Raw genomic sequence first — 24,848 nt, 5'->3', positions numbered from 1 at the left:
GTCTTTCAGAATTTCCAAGTTGGGCATGGGGGAGGGACAAAAGGAAGTGATACAGATTTTTACAGACACTTTGCTCCTTGGAATTACTGGTAAGGGTAAGTTGCAGGTCGCTTGAGTGTTTGTGGATTTGATGCTTAAAAATTTTAAACCACTCCCCTAGATCTAGTGTACGCAGTTCAGGCATGCTACTCCGTAGCGGAAAAGAAAGTAAATAGAGTTGACTGGGTTTCATTCAACACCTGCTTAGAGGCAGGTGGGAGGTAAATGTGTTTGTTTATGCTCCACAGGATGGAAAATGGCAAGAAACCTGTCTAAATCCAAGGCATGCATTAGGTTTCTGACCTTTGACCTCCAAACTAACCCAAAGACCAAGCTTCCTGGCTTGTCAACAATAGGAATTAGGCAGAAGCTTAAGCACAAAGAAAAGTCCCCTTATGAATTTTATAAAAGGCTTAAATCATCACCCCCAAAGGTGACATTCTTGCATTTTTAACATGGAAGATTTGGGGGCTTGTAAGTTACCTTTAAAAAGTCCTTTAAGCCCTTCCCATTTATCTTAATATCAGAAAATGCATTGCCCTCTTAAATCCTTACAATCAAGGTTTTGGTAAAGCGATTTGCAGACTCTGAAATACACCAGCCTCTGGTTTTCATCCCTAATATCAGAGACCTGCCTAATATGTGCAGAACAGCTTGGTTTTTCAGAAGAGCAAATAAAAAAATAATCAGCTTCCTTGACATGCAAATGTCCTTTGGCTGCTGAACTATAGCCGAGTTATTAAAGAACAAAATTAAGGGTTAGACTACCAATATCCTGGGCATCAATACCCATCGATCGGACGGTTAGGCACGGGTGATGTTGTTGTTTGAATATCAGCTGCTCTCCCAGCCTCCTCACATGCAGTGAAATCATTATGAAGTCTGTGCTCAAGGGGGATTCAGAGTCGTAGCATTTCAGTAAATTATCTGCCTCAACTGAATGGGTGCTGGCTGAGAGAATAGCTATAAATACACATCTGCAGATGGAGATTTCAGGCCCTGGCAGTCTCCTCTATCACTGCGCATAACAGAAATAGGGCCTGGGCGTCTGGGTCCTTGCCCCTCTTCTCCACAACCGGGATCAGTGATAGGAAACCAAGAGGGACCTAGCTGAATGCCCCATTAAATTGGAATAATTAAATATGGCAGTCATGTGCTCTTCTAGGATCCGATTAGACACCTTGTAGAAGTCATTACAGAACCCCATCTGGGCTGAGGGCTTGCCAAACAGCAGGCGGAGACTCACAGTCCCCACTTCCATGACTCCAGAATTCCAAGGCTGGGCATTCTATATCCCTTTAAATTAAATACTTGAGAACCCAAATAGCACTATTCCAGATAGAAAATGGCACTTTCCTGCAGCAGGGCACCAAAGCCGGTGGGTTTAGCCCCTCAACTCCTACTTGATTCTATTTTGTTGCTACTCTTGAACTATCTGAAGGCCATTGCTCAGCCAACATTGTCCTAAAACCATTTCATTTCTGAATGGCTGTGCAAAGTGGAGGCTTGGTAGGGACCCAGGTAAAGAGACTGGTGTATGGGGCCACACTGTTTATACTAATCCCATTGAGATGAGCTCTGAAATCAAGCATTTCTCCCTAGTTTAGCAGATCTTGTTCTATTCTTTCAAAGCAAAAGCCTCTTCAGTGATTTGTCCTGAAATGTACAACTGAACTAAACTTGGCTGCTCTAATTGTCTCCTATTTCATTGTTTGTATGAGGATCATTCCTGCCCTTGACTGATTTCCAAATGCAAGATTATATTGCTTAAATATTATCCAATAACATAGCCACATGTGGAAAGATGTCTACAAGAATCCTCCCTTCTTTTGTCCAAAGAACCAATTTGGGTGCATGAACTTCGTTCTCCCATATAAATACATTATATTAATGAATGTGAACATCAGACTTATGGATGTACATTTTACTTATAAAGGTTTTTGCCAGTATAAATGGCCATTTTCAATATTCTTGCTTGGAAAATCTGACTCCTCCAGCCCTCCTGCAGTAACCCTTGGCTCTAGTAGAAATCTGTTGCCTTTATTCTTCCCTGAGACTTCATTGTGCATGGCCTTGTTCCTCCACAGTTTTGCCTTACGATGAATTGATTATAAAGAAATGGACACTTGGAAAGAGTGAGTGTTGGTGACAATGGGAAGAAAATAGAACTCTTGGGGCGCCTGGGTGGCTCAGTTGGTTAAGCGACTGCCTTCAGCTCAGGTCATGATCCCAGGGTCCTGGGATCGAGCCCCGCATCAGGCTCCCTGCTCGGCCGGAAGCCTGCTTCTCCCTCTCCCACTCCCCCTGCTTGTGTTCCCTCTCTCGCTGTCTCTCTCTCTGTGTCAATTAAATAAATAAATAAAATCTTTAAAAAAAAAAAGGAAAATAGAACTCTTATGCGCTGTTGATGAGAATGGGGAATGGTGCAGCCACTATGCAAAACAGTATGGCGCTTCCTAAAAAATTCAACCTAGAATGAGCATCTGACCCAGCAACTCCACTTCTGTCACTACCCCCAAAAAACTGAAAGCAAGAACTTGAACAGATATTTGCACACCCATGTTTACAGCGGCATTATTGACTGTAGCCAAAAGAAGGCAACAACCCAAGTGTCCATTGATGGATGAATGGATAAGCAAAACGTGGTCTAGCCATACAATGGAATTTGATTCAGCCTTAAAAGGGAAGGAAATTCTGACACTTGCTGCAACACAGACGAAGTTTGAGTTCATCATGCTGAGTAAAGTAAACCAGACACAAAGGGACAAACACTCTATGATGCCCAGTACACAAGGTCCCTAGAATAGTCAACTTCATGAGACAGAAAGTAGAATGGTAGTTGCCAGGGGTGAGGGAGAGGAAATGGAGAGCTGTTATTTAATGGGGACAGAGTTAGGGGAGTTTGGGAAGATAAAGAGAGTTCTGTGGAGGGATGGTGGTGATGTTGGTGCACAGTGTGAATATACTTAGTGCGGTTGCCCTGTACGTTTAAAAATGGTTAAGATGGTACATTTAATGTTATATGCACTTCACCACAATTAAAAATAAAGGATAGGAATAGGGACCTGAATGAGTTAGTCTGGGCGGGACTTGAGATGGATAAGCATCTAGAAACCAAAAAAGCTTAATTTCCCAAAAAATAGAGAGTTGTTGGAACAAGACAGGAAAATCTAAGGACACTAGTGACATGGTCTTTGGATGTTAAAGAGCAGCCAGACTTTGATCAATTGCCATATATTCAGAGAGAAGACGCGTCATCCCAGAAACTTGGCTCTGGAGCCCGCAGGAGAAGCAACGGAGGAAAAGGAGCCCTTCTCCCTGAAGAGTGATTAATTTGGTAATTAATGTGTAGAAGAGGAAGAATGATTCTGAAATGTTTGCTCCAGGCCTTAAATTTTCACAGTTAGCTCAGCAATTGAAGCATCTGGCAGGACAGTGAGGCGGGGTGAGCTGAAGAGTGAGATCAGACACCAGGGCAGCAGGGGAGGGGATTAAAGATGAGTAGCTTCAGGGGTGCTGGAGGACTCGGAGGCCTGGAAACCATGGGCAAGAAAATGCTTCAAAAGAAACAGGCCATTAAGAGAAGGCCTCGGTGCTGACTGGGAGGGCCCGAGCTGGGAGAGACCAAAACCTTCAAATCTTCACTCTATAGAAGAGACAACTGCATCCCAGATAGATGGGTTGAGGGCTGGGGAACTCAGGCGACCCCCAATTTATAAGGTGGTCTGCCATGACTTGCTCATTGGCCACCATGGCAAAGGAAGTATCGTGTTTGTGAATTTAGGGCACTGGTTGCATTTTGGGTCTGGCCATCCGTCCTCCAGATCTGATTAATCTCCATCAACTTAGGACAATCAAGACTGAAAAGTAAGAAGAAGAAAGCATCATGGGACACCTCTGAGATGAGGAATTATTGGGGAGACCCTCTTTTCTCAGTATTGCCTTAAATCATAAACTGAACCCTATTCGACCTGCTCAGGGCCTGGCTCCCACACTAATATTCACCCAGGCCATTGAACACTTGAGTATAATCAAGGCACAGATGCAGAACAGGTCAGATTCAAGACTCTCCATTGCCCCACATCATCATTTCAGAAGGGCGAGGAGCATCGCTCAGTTCCCCGTTCTTCAACAAGGATAACTACCCAGCTCAGCCCCGCACACAGGCTGAGAGAGCCCAGGGAGAAAAGCAGATGGAATCCGTGCTCCTGAACGACATTAGATCAAGGCCACGCACTTCCATTCAGAGCCTCTGGGCACTTCACGTTGACTCACTCATGAGTACCTTTCCCTAGAAAGGTCATGGCTAACCAGCGCCACTGGTAGTTCTGAAAAGGCTAATTGAGTAGGCTTTCTGTGTTTTCACGGAGCTTCTGTGGGCCATGCTAGGCCATGCTTGCTACTAGGGGACTGAGAAATGTCCACTGGTGCCCTCGAGTGCTCACGAACAGAGGGAACTGTTTATATAACATGCATTTCCGCTCCCCAGCCTTGGCAGGAAGAGAAAGGAGACTAGATGTTTGCAAGATCCTGGCTGACCCCGCTGCTCAGGGCACAAATCCGTTGTGAAGCTAAGAGGCAAATAATCATACACAGTTGCCCGGACAGAATACGTGACCCCCACAGATTGCTTCTCCCTGCTGTCCTCCACCAAAAGCGCTTGTGAGCTGAGGTTAGAAGGGGCAGAACCTGGCCTGAGGAGGAAGAAGGTTGAGAAAGATGCCCAGTGGCTACTTATTAAATACACTCTCTGCCTGTCATCTACCTGGGCGGCAGCTTTAAGGAGCCAGGGAGCGTGTCAGTTGGGCCTTGAATTTATTGTCAATATTAGGAAACCCTAGAAGGAAATATCCCATATCGGGACTTTTTTCTCAGCAGATTCTAGGATCTAGATGATGTATGGACAACACTCTCAAGTACAGTTTAGTATTCATGGGAGCTTTGTCCCCAGATTGACATGCATGGATCGTATCTTTTCATGACGTAACCCCTAACCACCCCCAAAGACAATGCCCCCTTCTTCCCCTACCCATGTCCTCTGTCCCACCCCAGCCCCTGCTCACCCAGAGACTATTCTGAATACCTGTGAGGGGCAGACCCTGTGCTGGGCATTGGGAGGAGAGCTGAGCCAGCCTCTGGGAGGGGGTTGTTGTGGGGAGAGATGACTCTATGGACAGGGGACTCCCGGTGCCCCATGGAGGGTGTGACAGCACTGGACCAACCAGGTGGGAGGACAGGGGAGGCTGTGGGCAAGGATGGGCCAAGGAGCACCTGCCTGCCTGACCTCATGCCACAATTCGTCTCATCTTCGCGTCGTCCCCCCAACCCCTCACTGCAGAGAAGTGCGATGACCGGGTGCCCGTTCACCCCATTTTACGTCGTAGGTGCCAGGAATCAAACACAATGTGGGTATTAACTTTGTAAAGACATTTTTTTCTGCCAGGGTACAGATGTGGACTAATGCTCTGTTCAAACCCCCAAATGCCTGTGTAGGTGATGGATGCACAGAGCTGGTGGGAACCCGGCCCTTGGGCAGAGGGTCCTAAGTCATCCCTCGTATGTGTCTCCTGGGACTTGGTGGCGGCGGCGGCAGCAGCAACAGAAACCCAGAGTGAGTGTGGAAGGTAGGCCAGATACTTTGTCAATTGGGGAACCCAAGGCAGCCAGAGTACAGGGGTCAGGGAGCCACCTCACGGCTCCTGGGCAAGTGGGATTAACCGGGACCACCGCTGAGCGCCCCGTGGCCCTGCCCTGCCTATGTCACCCAGGGCCAGGTGGGGATGAGAGAGGCTGGGCCTGGGAGGAGCCCCGGGGAGATCCCAGGTGGCGGGTCCTCCCTCTCCCCCTAGAGAACCGAGGACACCGGTGGAGACTGGGCTCAGGGCTCTCTGCTAACCGCAGCAGGGCAGAGCCCGCTAGAGCATCCTGAGAGCCAGGAATGGAGAGAGACCCAACACTGCACTTCCCCGGCCAGGGACCAAGTCACTCTGCCAGCCCAGCTCCCTCACCAAACTAAACGCCTGGCAGTGAAAGCATTTCTCCCTCTCCAAGTTTTAAATTTTTAAAACTAGCAAGACAGAAGCCATCTAGAGGGCTGCGCCTGGCTCCTGCGTCTCCAGAACCCGGTTTCCCAGCCCCTGCGTCTCTCCCAAGGCCAGGGAACAACAAGCAGACTGTTGCCTGTTTGTGCGGCTCTGTGGAAGACGCCTCAATCGGTCTACACTGTGTGGGGCCTGGGTCAGCACGATAGCTGAACGCTGTAGCTCAGGCTAGAAGTTTTCAAGCTTCTATCATGGAATTGCTTCTGCTGGAAGGAGCTGAAGCTGCCAGCCCATAGCCAGAGTCCACACTCAGGGCAATGGCAGAAGGGTATTTGGATATTGGGAGGACTGGAGACAGAGTTCCCTTCCTGGGGAGGGGCTCCTGGGTTTTTTTCCCCCTCAGCAGGTAGGATCCAACACATCAGTGTGGTTGGGTGCTCAACGCCATTGGTTTTGAGGCTGATTCTCCAGACTTTGGAAGGAGAGAACAGAGCATGGTCTGGAGGGGTTATAAGCCTTGCTGCCCTTTTGGTGAATGGTGACCCCTTCGCAAAGAATGTGCTGGGTGGCTGGGTGAAAACCACCTGTGGTTGAGCGACCAGCATGAGCTCAGGACTGCTCAGAGTGGAAACCATCAGCCCTCTCCTCACTCAGGGTGCATTTCCTGTGTCTGCGCATGGGGACCCTAAATACAGAGTATTGTCAAACGTCCGGGACCTCGAGCCTCAGCAGTGCAACTCCCCCTCAGAGCACATTCTCCAACACCCAACTACATACTCAAAGCGATATGTGATTTTCTCAGTGGCCCTTCTGTCCACTCGCTCATTTTCAAACTAAATGGATAATTGCGTGTATTTTTGCTCTTTGTGTGAGAATGGGAAGGAGGTAAGAGGTGAGACGGGCGAACAGGTGCTTTCTGGGAGGATGGAAGGAAGGTGGTGCGTGTGCATTTGGGTATTGGGGTGGGTGCATGGAGGATGGGTCTTTGCACGCCCACCCGACCGCAAAGACCCACTGCCAAGGCCACACCCCAGATCTTGTCTTCCCTCACACCCTCTGCCTTTGAAATCCTACGCTCTGATGCCCCCTCTGACCCAGCTCTCAGCCTTTGCCTCCCTCCCTCCGTGTCCTCCTCGACTGCTCACCCTACTCTTCTGTCTCTCTCTTTTGTCCCATTTACAAAGATGAGTGGGTCCTCCCCCCCAACAAGGCCAGCGCCTCCCCCAGGCTCTTGCCCTCCCCCCTTCACCCCCACCCCTCATACCTTCACCCTCTCCTTGTCATTTCTCCAATGCCACCTGGACACGTTGCTTACCTTCTCGAATCTTGAGAAACTTGCTAACTACTGTCTTCTTTCTTTCCTTTTCAAAGCTATTTAAATCTTTAATTTCATGGGAGGTTGCCCCCACTGTCTACACTGGCTGTCTGCATGCCCATCTGGGATGACAAGTACCAGCTTCCATTGCCACCACTGCTCCTGACCCCAATGGCCCCGGTGGCCACCGGTGGCCTACCAGATGCCAAAACAAAGAGAATTTTTTTTTTAAGTTTTTATTTATTGAAGTAATCTCTACACCCCACATGGGGCTCGAACTCACAGCCCCAGGATCAAGAGTCGCTCACTCTACTGACTCAGCCCACCAGGCGCCCTGGGACAATTATTTTTAATAACGATAGTCACCTTTTATTGCAGATTTCCTGCACACCAGCCACTGGCTCAGCGCAGTTAAGAAACTCCCCGTATTTCCAGACCTTCCCCAGGACGCCGGGCCACGCTGCTTCTCTGACCACTGGTCCCCACCCTTCCCTGCACCTCTCCTGCGGCCAGTCCTTCTGGGGCCACTGCCTCAAGCCAGCTTCGCCATGGTTTGGGAGTCACTTAGACAAACCACCTTCGGCTTACTAGCCTTCAGCTAGTGTGGCTTCTCTTACCTATAGCAGAACCTTTGCTTAGATCACCCCGGCTCTGTTTCAATTCCCACTTGGAGTTTGGGATTCCCAAACCAGAAGTCTGTTCTTCTGTGTCAATTAGTATGCTTTCAGTTGTAATTAACAGAAACCCAATTCAAACAGACTTGAACCCTAGGGGAATTTTGGGCTCGCAGAACAGAGAATCAAGGTCAAACAGGCTTCCGAGTGGTTTTCATCTGGTGGCACAGAGATGCTCCCAAGACCCTGGCTCTTCACCTCCAGGGAGGGGGGGGAGGATTGCGGAGAGGGAGAGGGAGAGAGAGAATGTCTCTGCCCCAAGAGTCCAGAGAGACCACAAGGGTCACTCTGATTGGACAACTTGGGCCACACCCTCATCTCCGAGCCAATCACAGCAGGTGGGGATTGAGCGAAGCCTTTAAAGCCCCGCTGAAACTTGGGCCTGGGGTCAGCTTTCCCCAAGAGCACGTGGAGCGTAGGAAAGGGGGGACTACCCAGGCTTCCTTCAGAGCCCCGTGTTGAAAGGGAGGAGGAGTCAGTGCTAAGTAGCAGACCCAACACCGTCCTCTCCTGCCTCCCCAAACAGCTCGTGCCCGGCGTCCTGGTCTCCATCTCAGTGGGTAATGGCCATTCACCCCAGACCCGGGCCAGGAGTCAGAGAGTCAGCCTCGGTCACAGCTCCTCCTGCCTGGCTACATCGAATCCATCACCAAGATACTCTGTGGTGGTGGTGGTGGTGGTTCTCATGTCCTAAATACCTCCAGCTTCCACCCTTTCTTCCAGGCCTTCAACGCCCCTAACCTGAGTGGTCTCCTGTGCTTGGCCCTCGCCCTTGACCTCACGTGCCCCCAGACGCCACACCCCAGGCAGCCGGGTGTTGTGAAATATTCTTCTTCCCCTGCCGAACCCCTGATTGAAATGCTACCTTGTGTCTCGGAACAAAGCCCCGCCCCCTTCACCTGACTTGTCCAGCAAACCAGCACCGGCCCCCTCTGCGCCCACTCCCTCCTCACACGGTCACTGGCTTCCTAACCCCACCCTACCTGACACCTAGTGCATTGCCAGATGCCCTCCCATCTTCTCAGCCTGACGATCTCACGTCCTTCAAAATCATGCTTGGGAATGACTTTGCACGTGACCTCTCCTGCCCCACCCCTCTCCAGACATCACAGCCACAGTCTCTGTGTGTGACCTCAGTGCCTTTTACCTGGCAGGTGCCCTGCAATGTCATCATTTACCTGTGCCACCTACCTGCAAGAGAGATTTGTTTTTCATTTATTCAGTTACTCTCTTAATCATTCATTCATTCAACAAACACTTAGTAAGTGCCTGCTGCCCACTTGGCAGCACATTTTCTATCCCTTACAATTAGCACATTACCTGACACAGAGGAGGCGCCTAGTGCACGTTTGTGATTGTGGTGTGCCCATTCATGCGTAAGGAATGCTAAAATGTATCCTGGGAGTCCCCTTATTCTCGCACCGCTGCCAGGGGGACACTTGAATTCTAGAAAATTATATACATTCCCCTCTGGGTTCCTTTCTGCACACGGCTTGTCCAAGAGGCCCCTCCATAGGCATCTGGTGCCAGACCGCCTGGGTTCCAATCTCATGAGCTGTGCGACCACGGACTAGCTACTTAGCCCCATGGTGTCTCCGTGCCCCTATGTGTAAAAGAAGGATGCTAACAGTCCCCACCCTGTAGTGCTTTTGAAAGGATTAGAAGAACGCATACAAGGGAAGCCCTTGGGAAAGCACCTGCACACAGTGCCCCATACGTGTTAGCTGCTGGGGGCATCGTGCGCTCCGGGATTGGGAGCCTGTCCGTCCTGTTCGTGGCTGTGTCCCGGTGCCTAAAACACTGCCCGGCACATGCCGGGGGCTCAACAAACGTACACTGACAACGTATGAACTCAACATATCGGACTCACACTTCTCAGGGCATATTTTCAGACGCTGGTCTCTCCAGCTGGCATGTGAGTATCTTTTCCACGTCTCTGTGCAAATGTTTGCCTTTTCCTTAGCAGACTGTCACCAGGCATCAGGTGCTGAGTGGATGTTTGTGGAAAGGAGAGAGGCTATAAGGCAGTCAGCGTCCAGTCCAGAAAGGCCATGGGAAGTACATGGCACCCCGGCCAGGACACTCGGAGGCCACTTTAGTTTGGTTGTCTTTGCTGACAGCTTTCGCGCTTGCCTACTCAAGGGGACAAGCACCACGCCGGGAGGAGGAGATCTCTGTTGTCACTGTCACCATCAGTAATGCAGCAAGTCCTTGCTGAGCCTCCTTTCGTGGCGCTGAAGGGAGCGTGACTGAAATGCATGGTTGTGTCACTGCTGACAAGCCGATCCCAGGGGCTGCTGTCCTCCACAGTCAGAAGGATGAGGAACGGACAGTGACATTCCAGCTTCTGCCGGGGACGGAGCAGCCCTCAAGGGATCACAGCTAGTGGGTGTCCTTGTGTGTGCGTGTGTGCTCGTGTGCGTGGAGACAGGGTGGGCAGGCCCGGCACTCCTCCTTGGCCTCACCTCAAGGGCTAAATACATCAAAGGACCACAGCATAAAACCAAAGGGACAAAGAACTGGCTACAAATGCAGCTGAGGATAAAGGGTAATCTCTACCTAGGAATTCATACCATGTATAGGAATGGCGTGCAGGACTGTCTAATTGCCAAATTCCAGGCTGTTGCCCTTAATCAGCTCTCAGACGTTCAGACTGGTGGATTTTCCAGCTCCCAGACTCTCTCTCAGTTGGTTCCTTGATGCTCACTCCCACTCGTTCTATCCGTGTGGTAGAAAATTATGTTTGCAACTTTGATTGGGAAAGGCTTTATTAAACAGGGTACAGAAAGGATATACCAGAAGAGAAAAATTTGATTGACCTCACAAATTCGAAAGTCAAGATTTCCATTCAATAACTGGCATCCGAAACAAAGTTAACAAATGGGTGAAAACACTTCCTGGAATAAATTGTATCCATTTTCTATAACCAATAAACATTAGCATTTAGAATATGTGAAGACCTCTTGCAAATTATCCAGGGAAGGAGGATAAATAAAATAGAAAAGCAGTCAATGTATGTGAATGGGTGGGCGTGTCACGGAAGGGGGGATTCCAAGCCTAATGAGTATATGGAGAGACTCTCAGCCTCACCAGCAATCAGGACAATACAAATGAAACTTACAGAGAAATAAAATGGGACCCACACTGATTGGCCAGAAGGCAAAAGTTGCACGACAGCAATTGGTGCTGAGGTCGTTGTGGAAGGGGTTGGAGCTCTCAGGCGTTACTGGCTGGAGGGGGGACGAGTGTGGCCCTTTGGAAGGCAGCCAGGCAGTGTTTAGTGCCATTTGGGAAAAAAATACCATACTACCCATTTTTTCTCATATGTATATAATACATGTATATCAAGAAAAATTTGCACAACTGTGCAGAAGAGAACATGTCTGAGGATATTCTTCATGGTGCTGCTTCCTACAGTCAAATGTTGGGCAAGACCTAGGCATCTATCCCTAGCAGGGAAAATAAGATGTGATTTTGTTTCCATGGGGAGACTCCCTGCAGCATAAACTAGGTGTAAACTAGGTGTGCGGAGAGCCAACCATTAGGCCTCAAAAGCATCATGGTGAGCCCAAAAGTAAGGAAAAGGAAGAGAATTTAGATATAACTTGATACCACTTAGATATAATTTGAAACAAACACTCCACAAAGCAAAAAACTATATTTATTGTAAATATAAATATGCATAAATTAACATCTAGAGGATGGACCGGATGAACCCCATGAAAGTGAATGCTAAGTACAGGTGGGAGGGACTGAAGATAGGGGTTAAAGGGGAAAAAATTAAAACAAAAAAGCAAAAGAGGAGCCTTATATGGATCTAAGTTTGCCTTGAACTTAGAAGTGTTGTCAACCCAATTCTGTGCACCAAGAGAAAGGAAGGGAACAAAGCTCCACCTAGTGACTTCTGCTCTTTCCTTGTTGGTCTGGGCCGGAAAGCAGGTGCTGCCTGGGGCCGGCTATATAATTTGCAGGCCTGGGGCAAGGCGAAATGCAGGTCTCCTGGTTCGACAGCAAGGAGACAGTGATGATAAAGATACTAAAATGTAAAACTGCTTTTCTTCCTCCTTCTCTCTCTCACTACCTGCTGCCATGGCATTTTTATTTGGCTATTTCACATCACCTCCTTGGACACAGGGGTATCTGTTGGGTGAGTACAGACCCTCACAGGCTCCTGGGGACCTCACCCTGGGGCTCAGCAGGGTCCCCCTCTTCTGCCAGCCACCACAATGAGGGACCGTGCCTCAGCCCATAGCAACCCCCAAGCAATTGCAACCTCCTGGCCAACACAGGCTCTATATTTGGATCAGGGGAGAGCAGGAGGCTCGCCCACACTGGGTCCCTTGACCCCCTCAGTCGCTGTGCTCAGCTCTGCACTGGGCAGGAAGATGATGGTGGCTGCTGGTTGGAGGGGGAGCCCCGAGGGCAGGAGAGCCGGCGTCTGAGGACCCATTCAGGGAGGCATCAGGGGGAAGACCACACAGAGTGGGAGGGTCCTGAAGCCAGGGCACTGAGGTTCCAGGGGGAGTGTGTCCAGCCCGGTGTCTTCTTGGCCCACCCCTTCATTCTACAAGCGGGGAAGCTGGTGCGGATGGGAGAGGGAGCTGTCGGCGGGGAGAGCCCCAGCCGGTGTCAGAACTCAGCTCTCCCGGCTTCTACCCCCGCTGCTTGCTGGCGCCCGGCTGTCCCTCGCTTCGCCTCTCAGCAGGTGCTCTCCCAGGCACACCTGAGTGCCGATCCTCAGTGAATCAGAGCATTTGTTTTAGTTATACCACTCTCCCTTGTGGGCCTAGTCCACGTACTCACAACTCCACCGACCGTAGAGGGGAAACTGAGGAAATGTCAGAGACGCCGCCCGTCATGATGTAGCCAGACTTGCTTTCTCCCCACCCACAGCACCTGTGGTTCTGCTGACTCCCAAAAGGCGGCTCGGACTACCTTTTGCTTTGTCATTTCCTTTAACACACCTGGAGTGTTCTCGGTTGTTTTAGATGAAGTCCGTTTCTCTTGGGAGGACGATGTCCCCCAACCCACCCCTTCCCTGGGACTCACCAGCTCTGATCATGTCATGGTCACCTTCTCCAGGCAGCTTTTCTCAAATTGCAATGTCTTGCCAGTGGAAAATACACACCAAATTTCCAGGATTTACTACAAGGAAAGACATTGTGAGATCATTCATTGATCATTTTTTATTTTGATTACATGTTGAAATGATAATACTGGACATATATTTAGTTAATAAAGTAGATCCTTAAAGTGAATTTTTCCTGTCCCTTTTACTTTTTTAACGGATCTACTGGAAAATTTAAAATTACATAAGTGGCTTTGCATTCTACTGCTCCTGGAGCGCACAGGTGCACAGCCTACAGACCCCGGTGCCAGCGTGAGCCGTGTGCACTTGTGTGTCTGCGTGTGTGCACCTGCAAGCTTGCAGGGAGTGCGAAGAGCAAGAGCTAAGCAGGCAGCCCCCAGGCACCCTCCTGAATGAGGCCAGCACCTTGGGTCCTCCAATGTCAAGGGAGAACCGGTTGTGAGCTGCACGCCTTGCAAGGTTCCCTCCCACCCCATGCAGTTGGTGGCACGGCAGAGTAAAGGCTCCCAGGGTTGTGCCATGGGTCTTCCCCCCTTCACCTCTGCACCTCCCTCTACACCCACTTTCTCTTCCAAACTTCTCCCATAAGCCCCACCGCCATTTTGTTCTGCATCTTCACTTGTTCAAGGACATTGAACAAGGCGCTCGATTGCACGGCCTAGACACCTGTCTGCCGGTCAGTGGAGAGCTTGTCCCAGCTTGGCCCACGGCTGCATCCAAGCACTTCTCCTTGCCTTTAAAGTAGCTCCCTTTCAAGTTCTTGTTCATTCACCTGAAGGCCAGAAAGCACATGGCCAGCCTCCGGGACATGTGAACGAGACCATGTCTGAGTAAGGGAGCAACCTTTCCAAAAAGCAGTCCTTGTGGGGCAAGCTTAGCTGAGTCTCCAAACTCCCTGGCCCCACAGGAGCACAATGAAGCTGTCCCTGTGAGCCTCCCCTGGTGCAGAGCTGGCCCAGGCCTCCCGAGAGGGAACGCACTGGGTTCACATTGGTTCTCACCCTTCTGGACAGACATTTTCTGCCACCGGCCCCTGCCGTCAGAGCTCCTTCCCAGGCGGGTGGGCGAAGTCCTAGTTGTCAAGGTCTCCGCAGAGCTCAGAGGGGTCATGAGAAAGGCCCACAGGGAGCGGGAGGTGGGAGGAGCAGGCCAAGCTCCGTGGGGTCCACCACTTAGCAACGGGAGTCGCGGGCTCCATAAAACACTTGACAACAGGCTGAGCGTTCCTCCCAGTGCCATTGCCGGGGTTAAAATCCTGGCTCACATTGCCTCCTCCATCGCCCGCCCCACCTCGCCAAAGGAGGAGTTACTATTTGTTCTGTAAGACAACTCCCTGGGTAAAGTTTGGAACAATGGGAAATGTCTCAAGGAACAACTCTACAAATATTGTCCTCCCGCCCGACCCAGCCCCCGCCTGGAGTCTCTCCCTTGGGGTGTGCTGCCCATCCTAGGGGGATCCCTGGGCCTCGAGGAAAGTTCCCGCAGAGGGCCCCCTGCCCGGCCACTTAGAGCAGGTTCTAACCCTCCCCTCTGGTGCCTAACAAAGGAGCCGAAGGCAGCCTCGCTGTTCCTTTGAGAAGCAAGAAAGAACCTTCTCGACTTGAGCTCCTTTGTCATTACAGCTCCCAGGCCTCAGAGGCTGCGCGGCTGAGCTGTACTTGATTCAGGTTCATGGGAGCAGCAGGCCCTTGGTGAGACCTCGGGCTCGCCAGGAGGGGCCCCCTCGCTCCCCCCTCCTTGCAGGCTGCCTGTGTGCTGAGGCATGACAGGGACAAGGGGATGGGTCCGGGGGGATGGAGGATGGGGCTTGGGCACCAGTCGGCTCCGGGCACAGCACCCCCCACCCCAGGCGGCTTTCCAAGGCAACTGTGCAAACGCCCGAGCAGGCCTTGTTCATTTCAGACCGTGCCCTTCAAGAGGCATGGGGACCTCGCTCCCTGACATGGGCAGGGCCCTGGGAAGGCTGCTTGTTTTTAATCATGGGCCGTAGACAGTTAGTGAGCGGAAAACTTCCAGAGGCCACTATGCTTAACCAGTGCGTTGCCAACACTCATACAATTATGTCATTTCCACTCACACGATCCTTTTTAGCTTGAATCCATAGGCAAACAAATTTTTTTAAAGATTTTATTTATTTATTTGACAGACAGAGAGAGAGAGAGCCAGAGAGCACAAGCAGGGGAACAACAGAGGGAGAGAGAGAAGCAGGCTCCCTGCTGAGCAAGGAGCCTGATGTGGGGCTCGATCCCAGGACCCTGGGATCACGATCTGAGCTGAAGGCAGACGCTTAACCGACTGAAACACCCAGGTGTCCCCACAAGCAAAATTAAGGGCAGGGATCGTATCTTATTTGTCATTGGATCCACAGTGCCTTGCAGGTGCTAGAAGTTCAATAAAATGTTTGTTGCAAACTGACATAATAATGCTATATGGGAAAGAGAAAGAAAGGACAAGTACATTGATTTTGGTGTAAACCGTTTGAGTTCCAATTCTGCTGTTTGCCTTTAGACAAATCCCTTAACTTCTCTGAGCTATCAGGTCCTCATCGGTGTAGAGTGAGTATAGTAATGCAAAATTCATGGCCTATGGTAAAGATTAAATGACAGAATATCTTTAAATGTCTGGCCAGGAACAATAGCTCAGTGAGTAAAATTTCCCAGCAGGCTCAGGAGTGCTATTAGAATCTCCTATTGAAAAGAAAAAAAAAAAAAAAAGAATCTCCTATTGATCATCGTGTTATCATTGTAGGGTGGGAGGAAATGGACTTAGTCCTTTTCCATTTGTCAGTAAAGATCTGTGAAGTTCCCGAAAATCCACAGATCTCAGAGAAAAGGCAGCGGGAATACTCCATACTCGTTCTATGTTAAGTGCCTAGGACTGGGCTGGATATTCTGGAAGATACTGAGGTCAACCAGATTGGGAACCTGCTAGGAAGGTGAGGCTTATACATACACAAGTAACTAGAGTGGATTTAACACAAGGAGGGCAGAGAAAGGTTGGGAGTTCAGCAGAGGGGCATAACTTGGGGTCTGAGTCCTGAGAAAGAGCCCCATCCAAGAGGTGGCATTTGGGGCAGGGCTCCTACCCAACACAGATCCCATGAAGCCCCTCCACACACTTGGGTTTCTGATTTGTACCCCCAGGAGACACCTTTTGTGTGTGTGTGTGTGTGTGTGTGTGTTAGGGTGGGAATAGATGGCAGAGGTGTGGCCTTAGAGAACGCAGCACCCTCTGGCAGACCCACATCTATTTCTAAGGCTGCTGCTGGCCTGAGAAGCATCTTTGTATGAATTCAGAAAGGACCCCCTCTTTTAGAAAAGACCTCCTTCTTTTTTTTTTATTTTTTTTTAACTTTTTATTTTTTTTATTTTTTATTTTTTTCATTTTTAATTTTTTTTATTGTTATGTTAATCCCCATACATTACATCATTAGTTTTAGATATAGTGTTCCATGATTCATTGTTTGTGCATAACACCCAGTGCTCCATGCAGAACGTGCCCTCCTCAATACCCATCACCAGGCTAACCCATCCTCCCACCCCCCTCCCCTCTAGAACCCTCAGTTTGTTTTTCAGAGTCCATCGTCTCTCATGGTTCTTCTCCCCCTCCGATTTCCCCCCCTTCATTCTTCCCCTCCTGCTACATTCTTCTTCTTCTTTTTTTCTTTCTTAACATATATTGCATTATTTGTTTCAGAGGTACAGATCTGAGATTCAACAGTCTTGCACAATTCACAGCGCTTACCAGAGCACATACCCTCCCCAGTGTCTATCACCCAGTCACCCCATCCCTCCCACCCCTCACCACTCCAGCAACCCTCAGTTTGTTTCCTGAGATTAAGAATTCCTCATATCAGTGAGGTCATATGATACATGTCTTTCTCTGTTTGACTTATTTCGCTCAGCATAATACCCTCCAGTTCCATCCACGTCGTTGCAAATGGCAAGATCTCATTCCTTTTGATGGCTGCATAATATTCCATTGTATATATATACCACATCTTCTTTATCCATTCATCTGTTGATGGACAGAAAAGACCTCCTTCTTAAGACCAGACCCACAACCGGGCGAACAGTGCCCCGACCGGACTTCAGGACCCACTCCATGCTGATCCCAAGCTGTACCACTGCACACAGTCCGTGGGTCTGTCTGCTTCCCAGACATCAGCGTACTGATCAGCTCCATCTAAAAGGCAGGTGGCTGGTAGGCTCAGTGTCAGCCTTCCCACGTGGTCCTAGCATTTGTCCTCAGGCCTGATGACCATTCCTCACTCCTCCTCTGTTCTCCAGCTTTGAACTCTGCCCTTGGCTTTTGGTTCCAGCTTTAGTGTTTGCTTCTCCGTGACCCCCAGCCCGGCCCTTATTCTCACTCCAGACCCTGCCTCCCTGTCTTGGATTCTCGGTGGGTGATTGAAAGAATCCAGCTCTTCTGTGTTTTAACTTGAGTGGCTTTGAGTCCCTGCCTGCATCCCTGGGATCTGAGGTGCCTGTCTGTAAAGTGGGGATAATAATGGCCCCCCCTTGCATAGGGTAGGGGTCTGACGGGATCAGCTACAACACCATCTCGGGGGCCCCGAGTGTCTGCTCCCTCTGTAAGGGCTCCACCAGTGTGGACGTGAGGTCCCCCGCCCACCCTCTCCCCTCCTGGTCTCCACTCCACCTCCATTTCCTGTCCGCACAGCTCTGATCCCTGACACGCGCTGGCTAAACGGCACATTCTTATTTTGGCAGGTGCTGCTGGTGGCCTTCTCTATGCCCAGGACCAGAACAATGTCACTGAAGCAACCAATGGCTGACACTAAAAGAAAGCGGGATTGACAAGGTGGCACCTTGTGAGCTAATGAGAGCAAAGCAGTGGCCAGGAGACCCGAAGAAAGTCAAGTGTTGGGCTCAGCCTCGCACGGCAGGAAGGCAAGCTCCCATCCACAGTATCGACAAGGAGACTCCCAAGTTCAGGCACATCTGCTGCCACGGGCCGGGACGGCCCCAAGTCCTGCCCAGATCGGCCCCTCTATGTTTCTAGACATTTGCCACTCTCTGGGCCAAAAAGGTTAAATAAACATGCAGGATTCAAAGCCCAGCTCTGCCACGCACTGAGCCTCAGTTCCTGCGTCTCTACACGGGGATAATAATCACCTAACTCATAGCGTTACCAGGAGAATGAAGAGCGAATGCATTTTAAACACTTAGCCTGGGACTCCGCACAACCAGAGTAAATCGTCCCAAACGGGGTACCCCTCTGTGGCCGTGACATTCATGTGGGAGCGGAATCCTGTGTCCGCTGTGGAGCAATCGCTAGGTGCCCACCTCAACAATTCTTCCTTTCTGCCTCAGGAGCAGAGTCCTAATTCACTTGGGTGGCAATGTGCCCAGCTAAATGACTCTCTCCCAATTTCTCCCACACTTTGTTATTGGCCACGTGATTAAGTTTTGGCCAATGAGAGGTTCGGACGTGGAAAGACTGGACAATCTGGGAAGAGGCGCAGCCCAGCTGGTGGCCAGAGCAGGGGTGATTGCTGGAAAGTGACACCGGGAGCTCGTGCTCGGGATGGAAGAGCAAAGTCCTGGAAGGAGTCTGGGTGCCAGTGGCCTTTGTGGGATCACCACTGTTCGCTCTGCCGACCGCCATAATTTCTTAGTTCCCCGAGAAAGACATAAACTCGTTTCTTTAGGTTTTTCTGTCCCGTGGTGCCAAATCTCATCCTAAGTGATCCTATAACTGGCATTTAAGGAAGCAGTGGGGACCCAGGAAGGAAGAACATGGATGCCCGCAGAGAACACTGAAAGTGGAATTAAAAGATGACTTACCTACCTGAGCTGGGGGGCCCGTCATCTGTACATCCTCACACCCCTATTTTGTGCACAGCAGCCAACTTCAACCTCTCCTTCCTTCATGAATGGAGACTTCCCTGATGTGGTTCCAGATGTTTCTGTGCTTTGCTCTACCCTGGGCATTTTCATTTCTCGGATAATTGCCAAATCCTAGTATAAGCTGCTCATCTCCAGAGCTGGATCTTCTTAAGAAAGTGAAGTTGATTTGGGGGAAATCGACATAGAGTGTGACTTCTATAACATTGTTGCTATTGAAAATTGCCTTTCCCATTGCAAAATCCTGACCTGAAAACCACATGGTAGAACTGGACCTACCTTGAGATGGAGATTGCCAAAATCAGGCACGCTTCACTCTGCTTCCTGTGGACCTTCTCTTCAAGGTTTTGGGACTGGGTGCGCTGCAGACGGTCTGCCTGAGGTCTTTGAAGACACATTGAGAGCCACACTTGGGGAGTATGATAAGGGATGTTTCCCATGACAGTGAGAATTGATAAGATTCGGGGACATCTTTGCCTACAAAACCACATATAAGGCATAAAAAAAAAATTCACTCCCCCAATTTTTCTTTCTTGGAATGTATGAAATCAGCCTGAAGGTGGTTCTTGGAAAAATGCCCTTCAAATCAAGAAATTGGTGCAGAACTGATGGAAACTGAGCTATGTAAAGTCATTCGCAAGAACGTGAAAGGCTACCGAGCCAGAGAGAGTGGTCTGTGACCTAATTAGATGCATGAGTGTGCCGTGGGTGTCCTTTAGAACGTGGGTGGGACAGGCATAGAAAGTCAGAAGGACAGTCATGGAGTCAAATGTTGACAGTGCTTGTCTAGCCAACAGCAAGTCTCGGATCGACCAAACCAGGTGCATCCTTATTTTGGATGCGGACTTATTGGGTTCTCAGAGACTGATGCTAAACTCTGAGCTCCAATGGGCCAGGGCTAATATGCCCAATTTGTTCACAGGGCCTGATCCATAGCAGCCATTTAACAAATGCTTGGGAAATAAACTGGTTGACTCCTTTAAACATTCAAATGATCTGTATGCACACATAAATTACAGATTGTATTAATCATGTCTTTTTGTTATATATTCTTATGCTTTGATATCCTGGGGCCTCGGTAACGGTGGAGGACTGAGTGTCCCTCCTAGAGTTAGTCAATTCCTAAGGATGGCAAACCACTCGTCTTGGAGTGTGCCTTTCACAGACAAGCCACTAAGCCAACACTCCAACCACCTCCTCTATGGGGCTCTCACACTCAGGCCACTAACCCCCTACTCTAATCACCCGGGGCCAGGTGTCAGACAACTAGGGACAGTCCCTATGCCTCAGAGCCCTGAAATTACTCAAACCAGCCAATATCAAGCCTGCCTGGCCTGCTTGCATGTTCCTTCCTAGAACTCACAGTAAAGTCCCTTGCCCACACTTGCCCCTGCCCCCTCCACCTCCTGACCAAGCATAGTGCTTCCTCATGTACGCTACGTGATGTGCTACGCTTCCTGTTTCTAGGGATCAAATATAAAAACTTCTTCTCCATGGCAGTCACTTCCATGTCTGTGTCTCCTATCAGAGCTGATTAAAGCAAATCTTAAGTACCTTCAATTCTCTCGATGTTATATATAGTCGTCCATTCTCCTCTAGCTCTGTTCTCAGCAAACAACATTTTCATATTCAGCTTCCCAGATAACTTGTCCACGGGGAGAGAAAGTGTTGGTAGTCAGGCTGATGTGAACATCTGGTCCACCTGACAGCTACGTTTCTCATTCTAAAATTGGAAATCGGCATGATGATTGTATGCCTAATTTTCCAAGGAGTTTTTTTAGGGCGAGGCACCATCCGCAGTCCAAGTGGTTCCTGGACCCTGAGACAGCAAGACGGGGCCAGATTGGGGACGGTGGTCATTCACCAAGCCCGACGCCACTTTGAGGCAACAGGTCTGCATGGCCACCTGCCTTCTGCAGACGATGTCCCCTCTGCCTGGATGTGGCCTTTCCTCAATACCCAGAGCTCTGAGCGGAACTATAGGTGTTCGGCTATGGGTGTAGAGAAGCCAGCACATCCCACAACCAGAAATGTGGGCCCGAAGAGAGGCCCGCCTGCGAACCAGCCCCGGAAACTGTAAGCTGCTCTGGGTGACATTTCCAAGTGGAAGGAAGTCTGAGTGAGGAGAGCCTCAGCCAGGCAGGTGTGATCTGAATGATGGTTTCAGAGAAGAGGACTTGGAAATCCTGAACCAGACAGGAGCTGACCACTCTTATTCTCTGTCCCCTGCCCCAGCAGGAGACGCTTTGCCTAATGTTGACGGCGTCAAGGCCAATCCCAGAGCTAGAGGCAAGATGAGCTCTCCCCAGTTGACAAGAAAACGCCCCCCCCCCCCGGCTGTTTAGCACGTTCATCCACACTGGAGCCTCAGAACAGAAGCTAATTGCTCTCTGAGATGAGCCAGTAACTGTTGGCACTGGGGTACAGCCACTGAGTAGAGTCCCAGAACATCATAGGACAGGGCATCCTTGAGGGAATCTTGGGGGAGGGACCTGCCAGCCCTGAGCACACTGGCCCCCTAATCCCACCCCCACCTGTGTCTGTGCTTCCAACCCCCTCCTTCCTTTGTTGGCCAATGGCCTTGGGAGCGCCTCCTGAGTCACACAGGGGCCCCTGGGGCTCCAGGTCCATTAGCTGGAGCCTGTGTGTGCATGGATAGACTCAGCCACCCGAGAAGCTGCTAGACCCACAGGGAGGCCTGCCAGAGCTTGGATAAAGATGAGTCAGAGGTTTCTTTGGGCCAGGGACCTTCACACCAAATCAATTAACAGTGTGAGTGGGGGGCGGGGAGCAGTGGGACAAGACAGTCTGACAGCTCATCTAAAACTCAGCAGCAGTCACAAGGGAAAACAGAGTGATGACCCCAAGTCTGAGAATTCCCTGCATTGGCATCACCTTTAGTCATGATAAATGCAGGTTCCTGGGCCTGCCCTGGGTAGGGATCTGCATGTTAGACCACTCCTGGGGGTTTCTAGGATCCTCCCCTCCTGCGGGCTTGGAGGAAATAGAAGGAGGCACAGTGTGGCATGGGGTGAAAGGTCTGGAATGCAGAAAGCCAACGGAGCTGGGAAACTGTCTCAATCTCCAAAAATGCCAGAGATAAACATATTTATTCAAGATGCTCTATTCACAAAACAACGGTTTGCATTGTGATTGTCATGGTTCTGTGATTCCAAAAGAGAGGAGAATTATGCTCCCTGTGAGAGTGTCCACAGAGTATAGTTTGCTCCTGAGCAGCCGATGCAGGCTGGCCACTGAATTCTGGTTACGATCCCCGCAGACTTCGGCTGAGGCATCTTCTGCACTTGGGGTCCTGACATTTCTGTCTTGATGTCGCCTGAGCATCTTTTACACATTGGGTTCCACACCGAGTTTATGACCCTCATACGCTGTTATGTTTTCTGTCTCAATAAATATGATTTGCAGAGAATCACCTCTCTCCCTTCCCTTCTAAATGATCACAAAACCCCATAATTCTGCCTTCAAGATGGACTTAAAATCTATTGACTTTCCAGCCCTTCCCCACTCCTGCTGGAGTTCCACAGAGCATCTGACCCACTCTCCTCCCAGCCACTCCTCGCCCCCCTGACTTACTCTCCACTGAGCAGAGAGCGTGCTCTTTTAAAAATAACAATATGCTCGGAGCTTGCCTGCTCCAATTTATAACTGTCTCGGAGCTCCCCATGCTTTCTTCCTCAACACTTTCATCATGGTGATAATGATGTTCTTTTTCGAACTAAACCACAAACTCCTTGAGGGCAGAGATGTGTCCCTTGGTCACACTGTATGCCCAGTGCCTGGTACAGTACTTACCACATAGTAGAGATGTAATAAGTATTTGTTGAATGAATGAATCAATGAATGAATGTGTGAGTTAATGAATTCCAGTTCAGTGGCTAAACCAACAGTCAACTAAGTGGCGCATAGAGTCAGAATAGAGGAGTAGAAGCTCTGCCTGGATTGAGGGGCTCTTCTTCTTGGCCGATCTCACCCTGATTTGTGGAAATGCAGCTTCCATGAATATGCCCCTGCTTTGTCTTGCAGGCATTGATGGGCATGTGTAACTCCAGTGAGGAGACTAGAGCGAAGGGCTGGCTGACGTAGAGACGTAGGGCTCAGAGTTGACACCAAAAAGAATTCCAGTCTGGCTAGAGTTGCCCCAAACTGGGATGAGCTGCTGCAGGGAGCCCCCTTCCCGGTACTCTGGCAGGGGCTGAATGACAAGTGCAAGGGTCATTAAAGGGACCCCTGTGGGAGAGACTGTGCGGTTCCAGGTGCCCTTCCAACTTGAGACTCTGCCATGCCCTCCTATCTAGCCCTTCGTAATGATGGTCTTCCTGCCATTCCTGTCTCCTTCCCAGAGACTTCGCACCCAGCTGCTGAGATGGAGCGCCATCACAGAATCAGGCGAGGCAGGGGGCACTCCTAGGTCAGACTTGCCTCTTTCTGATTTAGAATTGGGATATTAAAGGGGGAATTGGCTAGCTAATGGTGCATGCCCGAAGTGAAAGGTCATTTTGAAACTTTTGAAAGCAAAGAAACCCAGTTGAAAGAGAGACGGACAGATGGATGGACAGAAGGCAGGAAGAATAAGGAGAGAGAGAAAGAACATTTGGTCCCAGAGAATCAGTAAGAGGTGTGTTTGTGTGTGTGTGTGTGTGTGTGTGTGTGTGTGTGAGAGAGAGAGAGAGAGAGAGGAAGGGAGAGAGGGAGAGAATATGAGCAGGGAGGAAGACAGGGAGAGGGAAAAGGCAGTCCTAATTCCAAACTTTCCTGTCCCAGTTTTGTTCTCTGTGGCCCAGAGGTAGCTTTACATTTTATACTGAGAAGGGTGAGTGATAGCCTGAGAAGTCTTCTGATCTTTGCAGCCAAAGTTTCCTGGCCAAGATAGGCTACATCGTGGGGGCCATGTTTCTTTTTTTTATTATTATTATGTTATGTTAATCACCATACATTACATCGTTAGTTTTTGATGTAGTGTTCATGATTCATTGTTTGTGCATAACACCCAGTGCTCCATGCAGAACGTGCCCTCTTTAATACCCATCACCAGGCTAACCCATCCTCCCATTCCCCTCCCCTCTAGAACCCTCAGTTTGTTTTTCAGAGTCCATAGTCTCTCATGGTTCATCTCCCCCTCTGATTTCCTCCCAAAGGACAGGTGCAGAGAGCCACAGAGCGGCCTGCATCCGCCTGCCTGTGTTTTCTTCTCTGACAGTCCACACGAGTGTCCAGGTTTGCACAGCCAACCTAACTGGAGAAAACCGTCAGCCCTCTCTTCAGCCCCCCGGCCCCCCATTGTGGGCCATCTGATGTATGCCTTCAGACACATAGCTTAATTTTAATACCAAGATAAGCTTACTGTTTTATAATCGGACCTACAACTGGTTTACTCGGGGGGCCATTGGTTAAAGCAAGAGAGCTAAATACCTGTGTATTTTATCAGATTGGACGTGACCTCCCTGGAAAGCCTACTGCTGGCCGGGTCCTGTTGTCTGTCTCCACACAGATGGGAGCAGGTGGGGAGGGGGCCACCGATGCTTCTCTAGGTTCACAGATATGGGGTGCTGGAAAGAAGCTCCGAATTGATCTAACTTGTGTCCTTTACTATTTTAAGCATCAGTTAAAATTGATGAACTGCATGTAGGATGGAAATGCTGAATCATTATATTGTAAACCTGAAACCAAGATTACACTGTATTTTAACCACCTCAAATTTAAATAAAAGCTTAAAAAATTGATGAACTAATGCAGAAATACCTATTCACTGGAAACAAACAAGCAAGCATAGAGGAAGAGGAGTGTCCCCCCTTATATCCCATG

This window comes from Halichoerus grypus, chromosome 7 (genome assembly GCF_964656455.1).
Source record: "Halichoerus grypus chromosome 7, mHalGry1.hap1.1, whole genome shotgun sequence".
Classification (NCBI taxonomy): domain Eukaryota; kingdom Metazoa; phylum Chordata; class Mammalia; order Carnivora; family Phocidae; genus Halichoerus; species Halichoerus grypus.
Note: the sequence above shows the minus strand (reverse complement) of the source record.